At 38.0% G+C, this 24224-nt stretch overlaps 1 protein-coding gene across 6 annotated transcripts in view; it reads left to right on the top strand.

The window, feature by feature from the left end:
- The first annotated feature begins 5938 nt into the window (after positions 1 to 5938).
- The window catches only part of NIPBL (NIPBL cohesin loading factor), a 157010-nt gene continuing 138724 nt past the window's right edge, over positions 5939 to 24224 (top strand). For 3 of the 6 annotated variants that reach the window (XM_054185780.1, XM_054185782.1, XM_054185783.1), the window contains exon 1: positions 5939 to 6741. The gene's annotated coding sequence lies outside the window, so the exon portion shown is untranslated. The remainder of the gene's footprint in view (positions 6742 to 24224) is intronic. The other 3 variants (XM_054185784.1, XM_054185786.1, XM_054185787.1) reach the window with 3 other exon arrangements.

Raw genomic sequence — 24224 nt, 5'->3', positions numbered from 1 at the left:
TGCATGGCATTGCAAGTCTGTGAGAAATGAAATCTGTGACAAATTAATACTGCTTTCTGGCTCACTAATGGAGCACCCACACATCTCCTGAAGTGCTGACAGAGTAGATGGACTGATGTTTGTCCCTGTGGCCACACTGAGAAGCAAATTGCCAACACGTATCCAGTTACAAAATGGAATAATCTTTTTTTTTTTTTTGACAAAAAGTTGTAAGAGGAATACTCAGCATTCATAAAATACCCAATGATGTTTTATTTATCCTTACTTCTTTTCCATTCTTATCTTAAAATCAATAAATTACACTTCAGAAGTTATTTTCATTACAAATTGATGTCAACAGACATAATTTAAAGGAGTGTAGAAGTCACTTATGTTTATTTCATTTTATTGCACAATGTGTGTTTTCAGTTCCTGTTCTCACTGTAACATCCTTTCATAAGGGCCACAGGATGTCTAAAAGAAAAAGGGACAACTGCTGCAGGTTAGAAGGCTGTTTTAGCCACTGTATAGGACTTCCTAAAATACCTTCACATGAACAAATAGCTAACTTGACAGCCAAATTTCAATCAACTTCCTCTTGTTGGGTTTTTGGATAAAAAATTAGGTGATTAATTGCTTCAATAAAGAGTTAATTGGAAATGTGAATGTGATTTATCTCTAGGTGGGGGAGCACAGTTCCCTCTTACCTTCCTTTTGGCTAATCACTCAAGGACACTGCTTTAGGTGTGTCTATAAAATGCAATGTAAATGAAACCACCACAAAACATTCACGGACATTGGAAATCATTTGTCTGAAAGTTGTGTATTACAGTGTTTGAACAGACCTTGGCACAGGCTAAAAGCATGCCAGCTAGCACTTTCCCAAACAATTCCTGGGCGCAGTTTGGGAGTTAGTGTGAGTCAGGAACCATTCCCAATGGCCAGCAGATCCATGTGACTATCCTGTTTTGAAGAATAAAAGGGTTTAATAATGTAGGTATAAAACATTGTGTGGCTACCAGCCTCAATGCCAGAGAACAGTCCCAGGCATGTTTAATCTGTTAGTTCATATGTAGCCATTGAATCTTTTGGCTGAGATATTTAACACTTCAGTATCTGAAAAATGGAAGAGTTGTGCTTTCTTTCAAAGAAGCTGTTTTTAAAAGCTGAAGCCCAAGAAGCTTTTTTTACATACATGATTTAGATAATCATATCTCTGTCTTAAATCTTCTTTTTACTGGCATTTTCATTAAAACCAGAGTGGCAGGGCATTTTAAGCATGATATGATGTGCTCAGATTTATTTAATCCATAAAGTATGGCTTTCAGCTTGCGCTGAATACAACAGTCTTCACGGCCAATTTTTAACTTCTGTCCTGTGCCAGAAGATGAATGTCCACATTGACTTGCTGGCCCATGAAGCTGTATTGATTTACCTTTACACCTTAAAAAGTGAAAAAAACAATAAAAAGTTGCCCAAGTGTTTTCATATTTATCTCTCAAAATAATCCATAGTGAGCCTCACAGCTCTTACATGAAATTGCACAGGATTTCTGGTGTAACTGACATGTAATTCTGCATCTCTGTTATAAAACGTGACAGTAAGTTGTTTTCCTGGTGCCTAGCCAAAACAAGATATTTGAAAGGATAGAGTTATATAAGGCTGAAATTTAAAAAAAAAAAAAGAGAAAAGAAATGAAGAAAAAGAATTTGTGGGAAGTTAAGGAAGTTATAGCAGGAATGGTACCTGCTTCCTTTTTGAAGTTCACCAATGGTGAATGCACAGAAAAGAGCCTAAAAAGCATCTTTAGCCAGATTTCAGATTTCTTTCAATGACAATGTGTAACCGATCATTTATCTTTGCTACAAAACCAACTGTTATTAGGTCTGTTGTTATGACCCTAATGTAACACTACTGGTACAGTCTGCTTGTCCAGTAGAGTAATCTATCACTGACCTCTTTTTCTGTTACATAATGTATTTTATTATTATATATGTTTTATAGTCTAAATGACATGTTTTACATTATCTTTTAACTTTATTCAGAATCCCTAGTGCTTTGCATAACAAGAACTGACTGTAACATTCAAATGAAAGTACTATAGCTTTGTCTTCCATCATTTTTCCTCCATAGAGAACTGATTTTTACAAATACACATTTTAAAAGATGTATCTGCCATAGAATTAATATTGTGTCTTCATACAAACAAGCACATTTTTAACGTGGTAGAGATAGTGCAAGTTTGTCACTTGGAAAAAATGAAAAATTATTATTTCATTCATATTAAATTATTGTTGTTAGATTATGGTAAATAATTAAAAGAAGGAAAAAAATATTACCAAAAAAAATAATAATCAGTAGTCACCATGAAGTTGGAAGCCTAGAGCAAGTAACTATACAAATATTTTACTCCTCAATCTGCAGGCTTCCTTGGCTTTTTATTTTACCTGTACTGTTGAAGGCCTTAACTGGTATTTAGGTTGCTTACTTCTCACAATGAATATTCCCCAGTGAATTAATTACGTCATGCTATTATTTGCTCCTGTGAATGAAAGTCAATGCAAAGAACATAACTTTATATTACTTGTTATACAGCATTCATCATTACATTGTTCCTACTCGCTGTTGTAGTCCCATTCTTAACACTAGATTGTAAATAATTTGAATACTTAAATTTAGGATGATAGTTAATGATCGCATTACTATATTACATTCAGATAATAAGCTCCCAAAATTTTATAGGAAAGTTCTTCTCAGTTATTGAAAAATGTAAAAAATATACAATAATAATGTTATTTTTTATTTTACTGACACATCACATTTATTTTAAAAATCTGCCCAGAAATACACACTCCCTATAAATTACTAAAAGGTAAAATATAATAATGTTTGTGCATCCCATTAGACAATTTAAAATGACAGGTGCCTGTATGTTGTACCATCCCATTAAGAGACAAAAATGGAAAAGCACTATACATTTTCCCTTCTTTCTGCAGAAAAAAACCCAAATGACAACAAGCGACCTCTAAGAAAACATTAGTGCCAGGTGTATTTTCACTGTAATATTACATGCTGTCCATAATTTATGAAGCTGAATAACAACATGTAGCTGTCAGGGAAGTTAACATCAGAACGAAGAGGGCAAAGAGGTCTCTTCACTATTTTCAACAGTGTACACACACATGCTTGTTTTTCCACCAAGAAAGCTTATCTCAGTACGCAGTTGTAAACAAACAACAGCAAGAGAGGTACTGACAACTTACCATATATTTTGTGAAAATTGCTTGAATAATAAATTCTAAAAACAGTACTGTCTGCATGAAGATCTTTAATTCCTGCCTTTTAAAGTTGCATTAAAATACTCTTTGAAGAAGAAGAAACGAGTCTTAGAATAACCAAGTGTGCAAATAGCTTAGACTTATGGGAGCCCAGTCATTTGTTTAGGGCAAAAGACGCATTCTCTCTTGACATCAAAGGGAGTAGGATTAGGTTCTAAAGCTTTACCCTGAAACTTGCAGTTCGTTTTCACGACTACAGAGGTGTGGATTTATCAGGGGAATTCAGAGAGCTTTGCCCTCTTCGGCACTGCCACCAGCTTTGTTCGGTGCCGTCTGCCCTGTGGAGTGTACCACAGTCATGGCTGTATGACGGCATAGCTCCTCCCATACAGATGAGGAGTACCTCCACCCCATGACTAAGGCGCCTCGAACAGAAATAAGGTTTAAAGTATCTTCATGTGTTTTCAGGTAATATTCTGAAACATCTGGTTTATCCCTTTTTCTGGCCATTTCAGGCATAATGATGTGAACCCCATGCATCATACTGAAATATTTTTTAGGAACGTAGTGAGCCTCTTTCTGCAATAAATTGCTGTGAGTGGACCTTTGAAGACAACAGGAATACAAGGAACTACTTGTCTGAATGCAATTGAATAATGTGATCTTTCATTTTTAAAAGTGGATTACAGTAATATCTAATGGAATTAAAAATATTTCCCTTAAGGAAAAAAAATAATCCTGATCTGCTCATGTGTGTTACAACACACATCCTAATTAATTAAATTAGTTATTTTCTTGTGCAGGTAATAACATCACAGTACTCGGGCAAAATAGCCATTTCTACAAATATTTTTAGTTGAATGGGATTTTAAAAGCATAAAATGGTCCAGTGACATTCTCACTGGAAAATTCTGACTGAAACAGTAGTCACATAGGTGGTGTGTCTTACCATGATGTTTGTATTGGCTAAACCATACCTGTCATTTGAAAAAGAAAATTTCAGTATTTACATTCTATTTAGACACTAAGTCACCAATTAAGAAAAAAACATTTGTTACAGAAATAAATTGTTAATATCACAGAAAGACTCCATCAACTTGCATTGGTAACAGTCACTTAGAAGATGACTGAGGTAGTACTCCAGGGTGAACTTTGTTATTTTAGAATCACGTTTTCCTGTGAATTCATAGGCATATATGTCCACATACATATGGGTATGTGAACTCCAAATAAGTAGTCCATTAAACTTTAGTTTATTACCAAGAAAAGATAAATATTTTCCCCCTTGAGTTACAGAGTTGCACTGTAACTACAGCAGTTATTTCCCTTTATTTCAAATGGATAACTTGAAGTTGTAAATGTATTAACAATTATAGGATTGGGACCTTTTATATTAACTTGGAACAAAGGTATGTAATACACTTTTTTCAGAGCCCGGTTTACTCTCTTTCCATTTAACTTACATGAGCATGTATCCATTAGATACAGTATTTGCAGTACTGAATTACCGTATTCTCCAGTGCCATCTTCATTTCTGTACTTTCAAACAAAAAAACACAGGTGTAAAATGAACGTCGATTCATCCAACATTACGAGTTTAAGAGCTGTTTAAGCTTGAGAGAGGCATTTTAAATCTGTATTAAAGACAGAGCGTGATTCAGGAAATCCTAAGACCTGGAAAGATTCAAATGCATTGGTGTAAGATATTATCCCTTTGTGCAAGTAATATCCATCCAGAGCTGAAGGGGTGTGTTTGTATGTCACAGGGCATTTACAGCGAGGTCCAAACTGAATGGCTGAATCCTGAAGTCGACAGACAAGCAAGGCTTCCTCTAGATATCAAGGGATTTTTGTCCAAGTACTGAGGAGCAGAACGACATAAGTGAGTACAAAAAGACTGTATCGGATAGAAATGCTTCTTCACTGTTATCCTTGTGCTATGATTATTCACAGTTTTACCTGTACAGAAGAACACCAGACAAGCTTTCAGACTAGGACATTCTCTTTATCCAAACACTCCTTCACAACCCACAGTTAAAAGTATTTCCAGTAAACCTGGTGGCGGTGGGGTGCATCAGCCTCCAGCAAAGAACCCTTCACCTGAACACCGGCATTTTCCCCCGTGCTTGTCCAAACCCGCTGTTTTTACAAAGCCACTCCGGTTCGGTGTCTGCACCTGGAAGTCCCTCGCCCCGGCAGCGCTTTCCGCGTCGGGTGTTTCCGTTCCTGCGACACGGCCCCGTTACAGCCCCGAGACAGGCGTGAGCGGTGACGGGGGCTCCAGCCAGTGCTTCCCCCCGCCCCGGCGGGGGAGTTCTGCCGCCTTTCTGGCTTCGTTTTAGGGCGCCTTGTTAGATCTGCCTCCTGCCCGGCGGCACTTTGCGATCCTCCCCACCATCCTTAGGGAAGACAAAAATAAAACCCAAAACGCGTGGGTTTTTGGTTTGGTTTGGGTTTGTTTGGTTGGTTTTTTTTTTTCAATGGCCACTTCTTCACAAATCTCTGGCTGCCTTCCTCCCAGCGCAGGCCTGAGCGTCAACTCCGGTCTCGTTCCGCAAACCAGAAACCGGAGGGAAGAAGAAGGAGAAAAAAAAAAAAAAAAAAAAAAAAAAAAAAAAAAAAAAAAAAGGAAAGAGAAACTGAGAAACTGCGGCGGCTGCCGAAGGGGTGGGGAAGGGAAGAGCCGGCCAGGCAGCGGAGCTGAGCTGTGCCCGCCGGCAGGCGAGGCCAGGCCAGGCGAGGCGAGGCGGAGGGAGCCGCTCCAGCTGCGGCGGCGCAGGGCGGGGAGCGGCGCAGTGGCGGCGGCGGCGGAAGCGGCGCTGGTTGAGCGAGGGAGCGAGCGGGCGAGGAGGAGGCAGCGGCAGAGGGAAGGGGGAGGCTGTTGGTGTTTGGCGCCGGTGGAGGGAGTCATTCCTGCAGCTGCACTTCCGGTCGGCATTTTGTTCTGAGAGGGAGCGAGAGAGACACACACAGGATCCTTCCCCCTCCTCCTCTTCCCCTTACCCCCCCGCTCGGTACCGACTCACCGTGCCCAGGCTGCCCCCCTCCCCCGCCCTCCTGCACTCGCACACACCGAGGCAGCGGCGGCGGCCCCTTGGCAGCGCTGACCCCCCCCGCTTCCCCCCGGCCACCCCCCTGCTCCCCCGCGGCTCGGAGTGTGCCTCGGAACCGGTTCGGCGCGGCCCGGCCCGGCCCGGGCCGTGTTGATGTTGTGAAGCAGGCTCAGGGGGAAGGGATTTGTCTCGGCCGCTCACCCCCCGGCTCTACATGTTCGCTGCACTGAGGAGGAGACGGAAGAGGAGCCAGCCCCCCTCCCGGCCCGGATTATTGTTGTTATATTATCTCCCCTCCTCCTCCTCCTCCTGCTCCGCGGCGGCGGCGGCGGCCCAGCGGCGGCGGCGGCGGCTCCTCTGAGGAGGGAGGGGGGCGGATTTCTCTCCCCCTCGCTCGGATTCTCGTTGGATTCAGACGCCGATTTGCTCAGGTAATCCCCCCTCCTTGTCTCCCCTTCCCTCCCTGCCCTCTCCAGCAGCGGGCCGGGCCTCCTAGCCCAGGCGGCCCAGCACTGCCGGGAGGAGAGGGGATTAGCTGTTATCCGGGGTAGAGGGGAGTAAGTGGCAACTGGAGGTGTTTATTTTGCGGCCCCCCTTCCTGCTCGCTCGGGTTTGGGGGAGGAGAGTGGTTCCTCCGGGGCTGCCGGGAGGCCCAGGCCCGCCGGAGAGCGCAGGCCCGCCGGCCAGCGCCTTTACTCCAGCTCGGGGATTAGAAAGGCGAAGCGGCTTCTCGGTGACAGGCCTCAACCCGGAGAGGAGCAGGAGGAGGAGGAAACAATACAATTAGCCGCAAATGTGCGCTGATCCTTTGCCATATTTACAACTTCACCAGGGGAAGGAAGGAAGGTCCCAGCACAGACAGCCCTCTGAAGTGGGGAAGGAGTAAGTGGAGGAATAAGGGAAGAGAGACAATGTAAATACCCACGAACAAAAATACCAGCTCTCTTCGCTATTACCTTCTCCTAACCGAGTTCTGAACATTCAAAAGTTGGAATTCGCATGGATTTATAATGTGCAGAGGATAAATCTCTAAGTAATATAGCGATTGATTAGTGTGTTAATCACTTAGTATATTTATAGCATAAAACTAGTGCTTGTGGGATGATTGACACAACACGGACACCTGCAGACCCAGGAAATACAGATAGGCAAGCATATTGTATCAGGTACTCCACACAATCTCTGTGTCTATGTCTTGTATACCTTACAGGAATATGTACTAAATTCAGAAGAAATACTATTTTATGCTTCTAACAAACAGAAAACGGGAGAGGGATCGTGTGTAAAGTGCTGTGTTTATGACATTTAAGGGACCACGGTGAAGATGAGATCTTGCCCAAAGTACTTGAGAATCAAACGTAAATTTAATTAAGTGAAAAGTCAGGAATGCTTAAAAAGTGTCATCCTTTCTTGTCAGGCCATATCACTTTGAGATCCTGAGGTTGTTATTGGCTGTTTGTGTCCGTGATGTTTGAATATGTAATTAGGTGTCATTTTAACAGGTCAGATGTGTTTTGTAAATGATTGTTGATTAAGTGTCAGGCCTTTATCAATAAATGGTAGGTAATTTATAGTAAAGTAAATCTCGGAGTTACATGTAGTAGAGTTGAGAGTGTTACTAAAAATTGAGATGGATTTAAAACAGACACCCTGTGAACTAATAAAAATACTCCTACAGAAGTTACATAATTGAGGGAAATTGTAAGATACAAAGTTTCATCTTTCATATAGAAGGGAAATTTGTAAATGGCAAATAAATACAAATGTTACATAATTTGTTTATTTTTCAGCAGGTTTTTTAGTTGTTCAGGCAGATCTGTTGTAATAATAAGTGGTTAGTATATCTAATAGAGTAACTTTCTGGTGTATTGTGTTTAGAGTCTTAAAATAAAACTGTGCTATCATGCCTCTGAGTGCCCTGATACTTGTTTAAAAGGGTCAAGTTAATATAGCTGTCACGTAGAAGGCGTGTTTTTAATGCTGTAAATCCGTGTAGTAGTCAGTAGCGTGTCCGTGATTTGTATTGGTCAGGGAGCAGTTTGAATTTTAAAAAGCCTGAAGATCCTGCTGAGCCCCAATCCCGGCCTCCCTCCCTCCCACTAATCTCCCATTCCTGTCTTTGTGCTGCCTGGTCCTGTTAGACACTGTTTGCAACAGGGCCTCAGGCCTACGTGCGTGGAGAGGAACCATTTACACTTCGAAAAAAGCAGCTTTTTAATTTTAAACTTTGTGAATTGCAGTGGGAGCCACTAGTTGTCTCTAACTGTCCCTGTCTCAGTGTGTAGCAGCAGAATTGCTGTTTTGCTTTGGTCCGTAGCATGCGTAGAGGCCAAGCGTAACTCTGCTTTACAGGAAAGAAAGGACTGTGCAGAAGTAGTTGTAGTTCTTGGGTAGTTTTCATCATCAGGAAGCGACAGGAGCTCTAGCGTTTCTTTTGTCGTCTGTTTCAAACAGCTCTCGTTTTAACAAAAATGGTTTTGTTAAGCTAACAGTAGTGAACTTCTCTGACTTATTTTTTTATTTAAGGAGATTTGCTTTAAATATGCCAGATATGAGCAGGAAATGAGCTACTGTAGTTATGTAGTTCCTGTCAAGTTTATCTTGCCAGGGTTGTGTTTACGGTACCTTTTCTTTTTTTCTTTTTTTCTTTTTTAATCAGAAAGCATGCACTTTTCTGGTATGAAAAACAGGCGTATTTATAGAGGGAAGTTTAAGATGCTGTCTAATTGTGATTTGTAATGAATTTTTTGGTTTTGTTATTCTGAGCCATATGCGATTAATCCTGAATTAGTTGCTTTATCACATTTCCTGTAGCTGTAAGTTTATCTCAGAAAAATATATTTAGCATCCTGAAATATTTAATGTGGAAATCTTTATAAGTTGACTTATTTTCATGTTATATTGTATTTTTTAGCACATTTAAAAGTGTGTGTGTGAAGCAGAACTATGTCACATTTATACTACCTTTTCCCTGATGTTGGGAGTTAATGCTGGTCCACTGTTTATCACAATAGCTAGCTGTTTAAGGAGGATGTAGTTATTTTGTTCATGTTATAGAAATACGAAATGAATTGCTCTCAAGATATTATTTATAACAATTATTTTAATTGAAAGAGGAAAATACCTTCTTGTTATCTCTTATTTTGTGCTTTTGTCTACCTTGTACGTTTCGAATTTGTTTCCTATGTACAGGTTTTATTTTTTTCCTCTCAACTTCTTAAATGTTTTACCTGAAGTTATTCCAACAAAAAAATCTTTCCCTAAAGACTTTTGCTGTCTTTTAAAGCTGTTTTTTTACTTTTTTAAAAATAAAGACATAAGAACAGGCATACCAGTAAAATAATTTTTCTGCATTTGAAATGTCTAAATTTTGATTCAGGAGAAACAGAACAGGATCAGAGAAGGAAAATTGTATCACTAGAACCCTTTGCAGATCCCTGTTCTACATAAGAGTACAGGTACGCCTGTGCAACCATATTGCATGTTTGAGACTTCCATGTACATTAATGTTCATATGACTCTTCTTGCAGAATCCAGGCAATAGATAGTATTTCCTTGGGCTAGAACTATGGGGTTTTTTGTTGTGTTTGTATGATGATTAAGGTAATGCAACCTTAATCCTAAATGTTTCATGTTATTTCAACACAATGTAAATAAACTATATTTTGAAGGATACTAGATGAAAAATAGTGAAAATGTGAATTGATTTGAGCCAGGGATTGGTATAACAAGTTTCCTATAGCAAATTTCAGCATGTTCAGTGGCAAGTGTGATACTTTGATAGATATATATTGTATTACAAAGTGTTAAAGTCATGATACTGAATTTATATTAACATTTCATAAATATTGCACTAGAAATGTAAAGTTAGCGGATAACTGCGGTAACTATAAAGAAGAATACACTTCTATTCTGAATATCTAGACCTAGGAAAGAAATTAAGTTTTTGAATTCAGAAATTTATACTTTCCAGAAATTATTCTAGAGGAATGTATAATATTCATGAACATCTGGACACCTTGATAACAGTAATGGGCATACTTAATTGTAAAAATATTAGTAGTGATAGCTTTAGGATTTGGTGTCTGGTAGGTATGAGGTGGGTCATCCAGTATTAGGGAAGGTATTTAGTGTCATAAAATTCATCACTAGAAATATTTAGCATTTGAGAAAATGGCCATTTCAATATGATACTGCTTATTTTCAATCTTTCTCTTCATATGCTTTATTAGAAGTAGTACAGGTTAGCTTAGCTTCTGATTTTGAATCATCAGCAGTGAAGAACACTCAGTTGCACAGATATACCTACAAGGAAATGCCTGAAATTGGTGATACCTGTGTACTATTGCTAATACCACTGTACAATAATGATCCTTTTTAATAATCGAAACAGGAAGTCCTTTTGAAATGTTAAAGGCTTGTATTCTAAAAGCCTTTAATATAATTCAACTATATTTGTGTTTTTATTTTCTTAGTGTTACACGCATACTTCTTAGTAGCTTATCCTGACCCCCAAAGTACGTGTGAGAGAAGTGCTTTGTATTGACATCTGCTGCACCCCAGGAGTGAGGAAACAGTGTTTGAGGAGATTGTGCAGGACCTATGATTTGTGTCTCACTTCCTGTCCCTACTGTTCGCTATGGAATATCTCACTAGCAAAAGGGAGGGGAGAACAGATTTTGGCCCAACTGTGTGTAGAAGCTAAAAGGAATTCCAGTGAAATTGGATGTGGTTGTTGATACTCTACTTGAAGGTGACTACTTGGTTTATACAAATAACTTCAAAAAAACATAAACAATGAAGACCATTTTTCATGTTAAAGTCAGAAAAAATCTATAAAAGTTCGTTTTAGTATTTGTTTCGGTTGGTTTTAAGTGGTTTTCTAATCAGAGATCTCAGAATTCTTTACATGGGTAGATATTTTAATTTTTCAGATTACTGCTGTCGTTTGATTTGAAGCACTTTGGGTTTTGTAGCTATGTGTAGACATGCAATGCATTTTAGAGGAACAGTGTCAAAAACGCTAGGCTGCAAAGTAAAGGACTAAGATAAGGAAACAGCAGACTAAGATTACAGAAACAAATGCAATCCAGCCCCCTTCTCCATACACTGGGCCTTTACTACATTATTGTATTCCCTTGTTCCCTTGCAGCCCCAATTCAGTGCCTCATACAGTGCATGGGAAATGCCAGCTGACCGGTATTCTGCTATAACCTAGTTTATATATTTTGTTTCTCTCTGTCATTCAGTGTGCAGCCTGCTGTATACATCCAAATCTTTCATGAATGCTGAAGTGTATTATTCTGTTAATTTGTAGGAATTATCTCAAAATAAATATCTGTGCTTCAAAAACATTAGAGAACTTTTTTTTTTTGCACATCTGTAAAATATTATTTCCATTTTACAGATGGAGGACTGAAACTGAGTCTTCTCACTCAAAATAGTGAGTTTTAAAAGTGCTTATAAATCTTGGGTAATTTGATATGCTTTATTCTTCAGATTTTTAGAGTTACTTTACAGCACTTAGTAAGTTCATGACATTGTTTTCTTTGACTTTATTTGTGGTTGTGAGTGCACTGCATTTCAGCATATCAGGCTCGTTGTTTCTCATGCTGGATCCCTAAGAAGTATAGAATGGATTTTTGCTGATGGGCTTAAGCATCTATTAGGTTTCAACTGTCTTGAGCATGCCAACAGCTGGATAAGAATAGACTTCCTGTCCTGAAAAATTAAAAAAGAAATCACCCTCCATATTGTGAAGAAACCAAAATCTCTTAAACTTTATCAGGAGGAACCGAGACACCAATTAGATAATAACCCAAATCCTGCAAGTAATTAAATGACTTGCCTGCAATACTGGTGACAGAGATTAAAAATGTTACTCTCTTAACTTCCAGCAGGAACTAGTAACCGTGGAGGGTATCCTAAGCATTGGTTATTGGCTGTTAGGGATAAAACTCTGCCTCTTAAACTGATAATTGATAGCTGATGCAAACTGGTTGAACAGAGACCTCTGCAGCCTAGTGGTCAGACCATTTCATTGCAATGTCAGTTTGTTGTCCAGCTGCTATATGGCTCTGTTGGGAAAGCAAAACTGTTCTGAGAGGTATAGTAAGTGCATTCTAGCCAGAACATTGCTTTTGGGATGTTAAGAAGTCCAGATCCAAATGCCTAATCTGCATTGGGCAGAGAAGTCCTTTAGCTTTTTTTTCCCCGTGTGGCTTTTTATGATGTATGCTCTAGGCATGGCCCAGAAGCTGTGAGTATGTTACGGAACAGTTCCACAGAATAAGTAGCACTTAGTCTTTTCTTTTTTCATTTTTTTCTGTCTTTACTCGTAGAGAGCCATCATCAGATGCTATGTACAGCAGCTACCTTAGCAGCTGTAGAAAAAATAATCTGGAACCTAGATTCCCTAAAAGCTGGGAAAATGTCAGTAAGACTCTAATAAGATTGTGATGAGAACTCATGGGGAGTACTTTGTGGCGATCTAGAATCAGGTTAACTTCAATTTTTGTTTTGTTTTTTTGTTTTTTGTTTTTTTTTTTTTTCCTGAAGGGAAAATTAAAAATCTACTTGATTATTTGTTTGTTAAATTTCTAGTTCAGACTAAGGAGATGTAATTGCTTTTTACTATGTGCATGTAGGTTTTCCGTCCCACCCCGCACCCCCTGTTTTAAATAATGGGAAATGGATTTTCTTCTACTGGCATGCTCAGTGATGATTGGTTCTTCCTGGCAGTTTCCTTGAAAACTCATGTTGAGGCATAACCTGTAACACAGAAAAACTTCAGTGTATCCTATTAAAATTTGGCAGTTACAAGGAATTGAAACATTGCTTAACAGAGTAACTAGTTGACTTCAGGAATGCATGTTGCTCCCCCCTTATTTGGTATAGGTAGGACTGGTAGTGACTCAGTTTCCTGATGCTTACTATTTAAAGGCACTGATTTTGCTTTTGGCTTTGCTAAACTTAAGTCATTTGTGCCAAAATCTTCCATGTTAGGTGATTGCCTGATCAGATTGACTGATTCTTTTAATAAAGTTTAAAGCCAAAAATAGTTCATTGGATCCTAAGGGTCATGCTAGTGAAAAAATGTTTAAAAATTGTTTCTGACCTTTGCTTCAAGTAATTGGAACACCCCCATGCTTTAGGGAAGGAATTTAAAATTTGAGAGTGAGGTGACTTTTTGCATTAGGGATGTGCATTTTGTTGCCATTCAAAAACCTGTCCAAAAATTGGGCAAGTTGTTAATGTCTGCAAAATAACCTAACTTCTCTGATTGTAGGTATTAAGGTTGAAAAAATTTGTATGCACAACAGGACTTTTCTAATAAATACAGTTCTAAGCAGCGAGATGTGGTACAGACTTTTAGTTTTCTGGTGTCCATTCTCTACTTATCCACAGTCCTGATTTCTTTGAACGTGGAAAAGACAAGAACTGAGGTTGCAGGTGGCTTGGAAGGGTGAACACATGGAGCACGAGTGGTGGACTAGAACCGGACTTAACACAGAATGGGGAGGGAATTGGAGTTTGAAGGGCAGGAACTGGGAGGAGGGTAGGGGCTCGGAATTCCTAAGGAAGTAATGACTGAACGGTGAGGACTGGATAAAGGAGCTGGTGAGGCAGGTACAAGTGTCCTTAGTAAAGATACAGGATGAGCTGTGAAATAGCCTTAGCAAGAAGCTGAGACAGAAGGATACTTTGGAGTTGGGTGTACAGTGAAGCGAAAGCAGTTCAGGGATGGGAATGAGTGGGAAGTATGTACTGAGAGAGGCCAGAGAGGGGAAGAAGAACAAATTGCCTGAGAAGCCAGAAGTACAAAACAAGGATTGGCTGGGCAAAGAAGCATTATTTCACACACAGGAATTCATTGTTTGAATTGTCTCTTTTTTTTTTTTTAAATATTTTTTTTAACTGAGGAAATAACATAGTAAAAAAAAAAAAAAAGCTCAGAAATGGGGGGTAATTCTTGTAAGAGCAAACAATAGGGAATTCTGTAGTTCCCATTACCTGTGTAGTCTGCATTTGGCATCTTTGTGAATGCATTGTGGTAGTCTTTAAGACTGTCATCACTTTTTTCCTTACAACAGAATGCCTGTTTCACTGACTATGTGGAATGAATGTAGCCTCCTTAATGGAGTTGTTTGTTTGTTTGTTTTAAAAACACAACAGGTTAAATGAATGTCTCCTAGGATTGGCCTTAGATGTAGTTGATTCTGCCTTGGGGAAGGGGGTAGACTCTTGCTTGCAGTCTTGTCTTTTATGATTAAGTATTTTGATTTCTCTTCAGTGTTCAATGTGTACTCCTTTGCTTTAATCACATCACATCATTTAGCCCTGCTCCAGAGATAGAATTCATAATTTCCTCATGGGCTTTTCTGTGACATGTATTGTCATATAGGAATGCTTCACAAATGCTTTTTTTTTTTGATGTTTTTGAGGAGAGTACATAATCATGCAAGTTGGGAACTGAGATGCAAAAGCTGGCCTTTGTAACTTTGGAACTCTTAACTGGAACAACTGTAGGACCTGACTTTTAAATTATCTTGATTCTTTTTTTTTGCATCATAACATGTGCGATAATATTAGAACAGATTTTGTTAATTTTGGTTACAAATATGACTAATCAGTGCTTCTTCAAATTAGGCTTTGGAGCATGCAGGAAAAAAGGAACACAGAAATATTTACCATTAGTAATAGAAATAGAACGAGATTTCCAAGAGTGGCATTTTTCGGTTTCTGGCTATCTGATCTGCAGCCTCTTTCTCTTCATACTTCTCTTTCATTTTTACTTGGAGAGTCATGTATATAGCAAAACTTACAGGCTTATGAATAGCCTCTGATTCATTTCCAGAGCAGATCCCTACTGTAAGCTGAATAAAGATTGGGCCTGGGGGTGGGAGCAGAATGTTACACAATTATATAATCCAAGGGCTGTGTCAGAATTCTTAAGTGCAAGGGGCATTTATTAACTTTTTATTGACTTTGAAAATGTGATTTTTCAATCTGGGGGTGTACGGCTTTCCTGGTGGAGGTCTAGAAAGGTTTGAGTTGATACAGGAAAAATAATGTTTGAGTATTTTTTGATGTCAGATTTTCTGTGTTGAGTGTTCTGGTTTACAGGGTTTTTAAAAGTAAGATCTTTAACATTTTTAATGATGCAGTTTTAGCATACAGAATTGCATTTAGTATAATATCTTTTTAAGCATTGCTTGTAAACCAGCTGTCACAGTGCAGTAAGTAAGACTTCTAATCTTGATTTCTACACCATAAAAAGGAATTGGAGTGAGATCAAAAACGGACTTTGTTGGTTTGATAGTGCTGTTGAACAGGTCAGCCCTTGAGTGTCAATCAGAAGTTCGAGATGTGTGAGTGTGCAGAAAGGAACTCACGGCTCTTGTGGTGCTGAGTAAGGGATCCATATTGGTTAGTCAATAGAAAATATTGGAGAGAAGTTTACCTCCTGAAAGAAAGCTTAAATCAATTTCTTTGATAATCATATTCTCTCTTCCAGGCTTTTTGCCTGTTCTAATTAATTTTCTTTGCACTGTGATGTAGTACTGCTTCGACAAGAGGAGACGGGAATGCTCACTACCCCATAAAATCTTAGAGGCAGTCGAAGACTCTAACGAGTAGTGACAAATGGACCTTTGAACATCCTGCTACTGAGGAGGATTTTAGAATCTACGCGTCTGATATCCTGAGCAAGTGCTCTTCCTCTGTCCTGCCGAGATTTTGAGCGAAGGGATGGAGGTGGTGGCTAGTACACAGCGCGAGGTGGTCATTTTTGTGTGCTAGGCATGTTCAAAGCATGTGTATGACTGGACTTTCCTACTCTGAAGATCTTGCCCAGGCTTAGGTGTAAAACAGGTGTTGAGCTGCTTAGTTCTGCAGAAATAGTGGCAGTTCTGACATACACTGAAGCAAAGCTGTAGGTGAACTTTCCTGGTGATAATTTAAGTGACTAATGGCTTGGAGAGTTGTAGGAACACACTGTGCACTCTAGGGTCACTATTATAAAAGATTATTGAGAGTTATGGCTCTGCATATTTACTCACTGGAGTAATTCCCTCTGGTTCTATCTAGCATGATGTAAAGGTTAGTCATTACAGAAATGGATCATTTATTTTTACCGTGGAAAGTATTAAAATATTTGAGGAATCGCAATAAAAAATGGTATGGTTTAAAAACTGTTTTGCTGGTAATTTTCTAAATATCATTACATGAACAAGCCATCATAATACTGGAAGGTAAACATTCTCCGTTTTCACATCACACTGTAATCTTAGCCTGCAACCTGGTGTAAGAATAATGAAATTTAATTTAGTGCCATGTTAAATGTTTATATTGAATTAGTAGACTTCACAATAGGGATTCTCTCTTTTTCTGTAAATGTTTGTGTTTATTCCTGTCAAACGCTTTTTCTGGCCTCAAAGTAAACATACAATGTAATGGGATTAAGCAAATTCTTACTCACATCTTGATAAATAATTACCCAATGAAGTCTTATAGAAAACTCTGTAGATGGACTTCTGAGGATTCAACATAACTTATTAAGTCCTGATAATTGGAAGTTAACTGCATACTACATAACTGAACTACAGTGAATGTTCAATTGTGTATATGTAGCCTGTGGCAATCGCACGTAACTTGATTTAATTTAACCCTGTTTCTTTGCTGGCTAAGGGAGGTTGAATTAGTTTGCATTTTTCATGACTAAGTGTATATGCACAATTATTGAAAGTCAGCTGATGCACAGTAACTTGAGTGTCTAGGCCAATGAACTTGTCCAAATGTGGCTGACACTCCATGTAACCCTATATGAATTTTGGGAAAGAACAGTATTTGTCTGAAACAGAACTGTTGAAGGTCTCCTACCTGCACCTAATTACTGATACGGATATAAGTTTGAACAAGTGTTTTGGGAAGGACAGTAAAAATAGTTGAAATATCTCATTGTAAAATACACTAATTTAGAAATCCTGTTAGCAGATACCATAACGCTTGTTATAGATAGAAGCAGGTAACTATTTTAAACAAGAGCAGAAAAACCTCATCAGTTTTATGATGATGAAGCTTACATGCTTATGGTATTTTTTTATGAAAAACAATCAAAAATTAGAAGATAAATGTGCTTTATAAAGGTGACCCTACAGAAATAGCATCAGTTACCAAGGACGTTAAATTTGCTGTGCTGAACTTAAAGGTTTTATTACTAAAATGACATTCACCTTGATAGAAAGAATTCAGTTTAGTTTCATGTGCATGATTATGATGAATAAATATTCTGTAAATCAAGCTATATACAGGTGTGTTAATGGGGTTGTGTATCAAATAATGCTTTAAAATTATACTTCTGTGAATGGATTGCCTTCAGTGGGTTTACACAGGTATAATTAGTTGAAATTGATAGATAACATATTTCCTTCCTGAAATAAGTTAGAATTACAGTTGGACTTTAAGTAGCGTAGTCCCTAAAAGTTTAGGCATTCAAATATAGTAAAATAATTATTCACTGGACGCAGTGATTACAGTAGTAAATGGTCTTTGTGCACACAAGACTATTTAAGAAGCATTTTGTTTTTCTTTAAATAATATATAGTCATTTGGTAGATTAGATTTACCCCATTAAAACCAACAGTATCTTTATGATGCTGTTGTAGTTACTTAGTATTGTTCTGTGGTTCATTTGGGTTTTGTCATAATCATTAAGCATTTTATAAATCTTTGTAAATTAAAGATGTTTGTAGTTTGGGGGGAGGGGGTGGGAGTGAGTTGTGGCCTGGAGTGCTAATTGCTAAGATGTAGTGGTAGGCTCCCACTTGTTGTGATTTCTTTACAATAACTTTCTGAACTGTGAACATAGTTTAATAAATTCAGCACTCATGTAGCTTACTAACATACTCATCAGTGTTATGTTAATGTAGATGTTAATTAACTTCAGATAACTTGAAAGATTTTTTTTTTTATAATCACCTGTGTAAAAGGCTTATATGTACCATTGGGTAATAACTCAGGTAGTTGTCCACTGAAAAGCACAGAGACATATTTGAAAATTTGCATTGAAATCTTTCAGAAATAAATACCTACTTGACAGTCAGTGTCTTAGAAGATCTGGAAGAGGACGTATGCTGTGAGTAAACAGTAGGAATAATTAGCAGTGGGGGGAGCTCAAGTTCCTTGTAATATGAACCTGGAAAACACAAATGTAAATGAATATTGGATTATGTGAAATAGCAGGTTAGTACTATACAGAATACTACTGTCAGTATAAATTTTTGTCTCAGGCATAAATATTATCGTGTGTGCCAAAGCATGCAGTCAGTAATGTCAAACATGTGGCCTGGGAAGGCTACTTGTGGTTCTGCAAGCTCTAATTTATGGTCTCCTATGGTAACTGTTAAAAAGAAAAAAGGACTATGAGTTGAGATGTGCCCCTGGATCGTGTCCTGTGAGTTTAATGTGAAGAGTTTAAGTTATTTTTTTTTTGCAGAGGTAAACAGCCTGTTGCCACAGGAACAGATCTTTTCCTTGTAACGGCTACTTGTCTGCTCTCCTCTCAGTAGTATATTTTACCACAGAGTTTGGTGGTGAGTTAGTGATTACACTACTGGAGAACAGGAGAGAAACTCAATAGTTTGACAGCCTGGATGAATAGCTAGCAAAGGACAGTGTCTGTATATGTATAGGTGCCTCGGCATCTGATGTGAAAATGAAAGACTGAGAACCAGCTACTCCATATTGCTACTTTAGCGTATGTCAGTCTTGATGCCAGTTTAAGGTAGCTGAGGCGTGATCCATTTCAGCTGCTTCTGGTTTCTGTTCAAATGGTATGTGAATAAAACTAGAAGGGTATCATGCCTCATTTTTAATGCTTCTGTATTGCCAGAATATTCCCATAAAGATGTGTGGCCTCTGGGTCTCCTTTGTGCTAAAGTAATTTCCAGTTTGGAAAAAAAGCAAATTGATTATATTCCTTCTACAATAGCAAAGCCGGAGAAAACTGAGAATCTTCTCTAAAATGAGCCTGTGACTTACTTGTGAAATAATGTTAATATTTCACACCGGAAAGATCGAGCTACCTCTCTGAAAGGTGGGTGTTAGCACCTGCATATCAGGGAAGACTGCAGAGATTAGCTTTAGTTTACCCTCAAGGGTACTGCCCTACAAATAGATATTTATAGCAATGCTAGCAATGCTGTGGTTTACTTCATTTTCATTCATCAGTGAATTTTGGTAGGCAAACAGCTATAACAATACTTTTCTCATAATAGGGTGACATAGCACACTTATTTTAGGATATTTCAAAATGTTTAGGTTTTAAGTAATTAAAAGATACAGTGATGATAAACCAATTTGATTGGGGTTTTTATGTTTTTTTTCAACATAGGTAAAACTGTGTGACATTTCAAATATAACTTACCTGCATTTTGAAATCCATCCCCTTGCTGGAAAAAAGGAATACTTCATTGGAAATGGTTGCAGTTCAACAAGTTATGAAAACAAAGTGCTCAGCATGCAATTGTGTAAATTCTATTAAAAAATTAAGCATGACTGAGTAATCTAGTCTTCAGTTTATTTATTGATTTGATTTATCTGCATGGTCAATTGTGGTGGTTCATGTATCTGTAGCATATGGGCTACAGTTCACCTTTGCCTTAGCAACAGCCTTCACAATAGTGCTGTTTGAATTCTGTAGTAGAAAGCTTTGTGTTAAAGAGAAATTGAGGGCTATAATTAGCCCTCTCTTCACAGATCCTTAAGAAAAGGAGATGGTCATCATTTGGAGTGAAGTGCCCGGAGAATAAAGTACATAGAAGATAAGTAAAACATATGTAGGTTGCATACAGGCAGGGATGAAAGGATTCAGTGTGGATTGTCTTGGCTTGATCCTGTGAGGACTAATCAAACCTTCGTGGAGTGGTTCCTTGGCCTTCTCTATATGCCCATAACATAGTCAGCTTGGCAGTTCAGTTAGTAACTTGTTGGAACTGTGTCTCTGGCCTAAGACATGCTCTTTTATTTTAGCGTATCAGTTTAGAATTTAGAGATCTATTTATAGGATGCATGTGGATTTTTATTTAATAAAAATATTAATATCTGCAATTCATAGAAATAAAGTTCACAAATGGGAAAAGGCAATTTTTGGTTGTTTCAGTCATTAATTGATGCCCAACTTTCTTATATTGGAAGGTGTGACTTACTTATATAAATAATGAAAAAATATTTGTCATATATTAATGAATAGAGAAGTAGTAGCGGTCCATTTATCCTCTCTGAGATTTTACCAGTCACTTCTTTGAAGAAATAATTTTAAGAGCACTTTTTTCTTTTACTATGCAGTTTTTTGCCATGTTTTTTATTTGTCAACCTCATCATCTCCTTGCTTTTCTAAGTGAGAGCTTATATATGTGCCATAATTAGAATATACTTTCTGGAAAGGCCACGTGAATTCTTCAGTAACTGAAGTTGGAAACAGGCTTAACTAAACCAAAACAAGCTGCTCTTATACTGAGACTTAGATTTCTGCATTTCTTTGATGGTAGTTTAAACATCCTACTTTTTTTAAAAGTGTAATCCATTTTCATTAGCAAAGGCTTGTTCAGCTCTCCCCCTTCCCACACTTTTCCCAATTTTGACATTGGCTGATTAATCACTAACTCCTGTAAGCCAGTGAAGAAGCCACATAATGAAAGATGCTCTGGGGGTAGGGGAAATAAGTATCTTTCTTGTGCTCTTTTACTTTGGACCATTGACACAAGAGATTGGTTGGGTGGAGTAAGAATGAGGCTGTCTTTCTCTGGTTTGTGACTATAACAGTTTAGCAAATGAGAGCTTTGCAAGTGTGTGATATGAACAAGATGGAAAGGCTTTAGTCCCTTTCTCACCTTGCAAAACATGAACAAAAGTATTTTGGCTTGGGTGAGTTGTGTAGGTTTGTGGGAGAAAATTTGATTTCTGAGGGTTTTCTGAAAGGGCATGTTTGTTGATCTGCCATAATTTCATCATTTGTTTTACAGTATTGTAGTGTTTGATTAGAAGTATTTATAAATGACTTAGAAATACTGACTTTTAAAGTATGTTACTAAAATAGATCCTGAGAAATGTTTTGGCTGATTGGAAGATGTTAACAAGTTACAAATTTCGGTATAATAGAACAGATAATGCTGCTTGTGTCTTTTTTCTTTTTTTTTTTTTTTAATACACTTCTTATTTCCTTGGCTTTTGGGGAATTATGGTTAGCATGTACGAATATGTTGTCTTGTTTGCTTACTTGTATTTACTTTTAGCAAAAATGTGAACTAGTGTGAACTTTCTCTCTGTATGGTATGTTGTACAGGTGTCGATAATGCTCTACTCCAAAGCAAAATAAAAACAATGTATGGCATCTCTGAACAAATTTCTGGAAAAGTTATGGCAGTAAAAATACTTAGTTTGACATTAGAAAACAACATAGTGATATTGTGGGAAAAAATCAAATCAAAGTGTACTAGAGCTGCAATTAGAATGTAACTGAAGTGTTTTATTTTGGAAATATTGTAGTGGCGTCAAGGTGAAACACCTTAGTTCTCTAATTTTAAAGTAAAGCCTATTTAAATGGAAGCATTTTCTAAGCTATGTCCACTTCGACAAATGACAGTTTTCGGAGAAACATTCTAATTTAAAAATTCTCATTCAGCTTAATGGGCAGCCGTCTGGGAGAGAGGATCTGCATAAATCCTCTCTCTCTAGCCATTAATGGTGAGGGAAGTGGGATTTTTACTAGTGTCTCTCCCCTGTACCTTATTTATAAGGGTCTTATATGCTGTAATGTAATCTGAGTAATGTTCTTAAACTTCTGGCCATCAAATGATTTCTCTTTTGTATAAGATAGTAGCTGTAAGATCTCTTCCAGATTTTGCATGTGCTTCTTGCTTTTCCTGTTATGTTCTAGATTCTATCACAGTCCACTTCAGAGAGCCTTAGACAGCTTTCTTCTCATGGATTATTTTAAATTTTGCTAGATAGGCAGGTTTACTAAGAGGTTGTAGGAGATAGCTAGGAGTTTCGGAGGAGGTTCAGTTGTCGTGGTGCTTATGTGGATATTTTTTTGATATTTCTTTTGGCAAACAAAAATTCCCTGTTTACCAGATGTGAATTTAGAAAATACAAGACAAAGTGGGTTAAGGTGTCTGTAGTTCAGTTTGTGACTCTCACCCATAGCCCTATCTACTGTGCTTTTTGCCAGGTTCATATGGCAGGACAGTGGTCACATGGCTGTACAGCTTCTCATCTGCAAGACTGCTACATCTAAATTTCCTTAAGCTTAAAAAAATACTGTATGCGCAGTGACTATATCAAGCGCAGCTAGGGAAATCACGGTATTCAATGAAGTATAACTTTATAGCTGAATTTTCTAATTTCTTATACTATGAAATTGGCAGTTTAGTTATACAAATTTAACAGTATAGTACTTGGGGAGCAAAAAGACCATTAATACAAGCTTTTGTGGATAGTGTGAAATTAAGTTAGTATCTCTTTTCAGAGTGTGTGAGCTTATTAGGAGTGAACATGCTTAGTCAGTGTGCACCCTATCCTAAATTATTGAATAGTTACTTTGTTTAGTTGGTTTGTTTACCTATACAGTAATACTTTCTCCACTATAGGTAGAGCAGGAGTTTTGAAAGTTATTACAATTAAACTAGTTTATTCAGAACCATTGAGAAATAGTTGATACGCAGGGCTATGATCTTCTGACTCCCTAGAACTGGAAAAGTAAGGAGAATGCTTTTATTCAAAATTGATAAATAAAACTTCTGTATCAAGTTTTATTTACTTTTTGTGATAAGAACGCTCTGTAACACTGCAGTTTAATTTACATCTGTGAAAGGACAGTCTTTAAGAAGTAGATTAAAAATCTGTGATAGTGCTGTTGTATGCAGTCATTACATATTGACTGAAGATTGCATTCTGGATTATATATTTCCCCCTTCTCTTGTATGTGTTTGAGGTGGAAAATGTAGGGGTTTATGCGGTTTTGTTTTCAGTCATGTTACCAAATAAATTGTCATATGCAAGAGTTTAACTGAGAAAAACACTAATGGCATCTGAAATCCTCTAATAATTTTCTAGTTTTACAGTGTTTCTTCTCTTAAACCTCGTTTTGATATTGCTTGTCCAGCCACGCCTGTAACTACAGCTTTAATTTGCCTAAACTAAAACAGTTATTAATTTAGGTACTGTTACTGGGGAAGTGTTACTGGCCAGAAATTTTTGTGATGGATTTGATAGCAATAATCCTGCCTGTGTTACCTGTCTGAGTGGGTGTCAATATATAATGCAAAGAGAACTGACAAATGTGTAATTTAAAAAACAATTCGAGTACTAGGCAGAAAAAAACCCAACCAAAGGCAGTCCAGTTGTGACTCCAAACAAAAAATGTCCCTTCTGATTCCTAAAAATAGCCTTTCAGAATATTTGATTATTTCAGTATGGTCAGTTGCTTTTTAGTCTGTTTTCTGAAACTAAGGAGAACATGTTCTCAGTGTGTTGGCAATTACTTTTTTTTTGTTTTCTCATCAGGATTTGTCTATCCAACTGAAAGTATGAAACCACTGAGATAGGCAGTACAAGACCAGACGATAATATTAACAATAATCACGTTACTCTTCTCTGTACTTCAAGTTACCTGTGTAGTATAATTCTGTAGCTTTTCAAGTTCCTAGCTTGAAAAGCAAGTGGGTAAAACGTGGTAAGATCACAGAATCATAGAATGGTTTGGGTTAGAAGGAACCTTAAAGATCATCTAGTTCCAACCGCCCCACCATGGGCAGGGACACCTCCCACTAGACCGGGTTGCTCAAAGCTTCATCCAGCCTGGCCTTGAACAATTTCAGGGATGGGGAATCCACAGCCTCCCTGGGCAGCCTGT

The sequence above is a fragment of the Rissa tridactyla genome, chromosome Z (assembly GCF_028500815.1).
Source record: "Rissa tridactyla isolate bRisTri1 chromosome Z, bRisTri1.patW.cur.20221130, whole genome shotgun sequence".
Lineage (NCBI taxonomy): Eukaryota > Metazoa > Chordata > Aves > Charadriiformes > Laridae > Rissa > Rissa tridactyla.
Note: the sequence above shows the minus strand (reverse complement) of the source record. Positions and strands in the feature narration are given on the sequence as shown.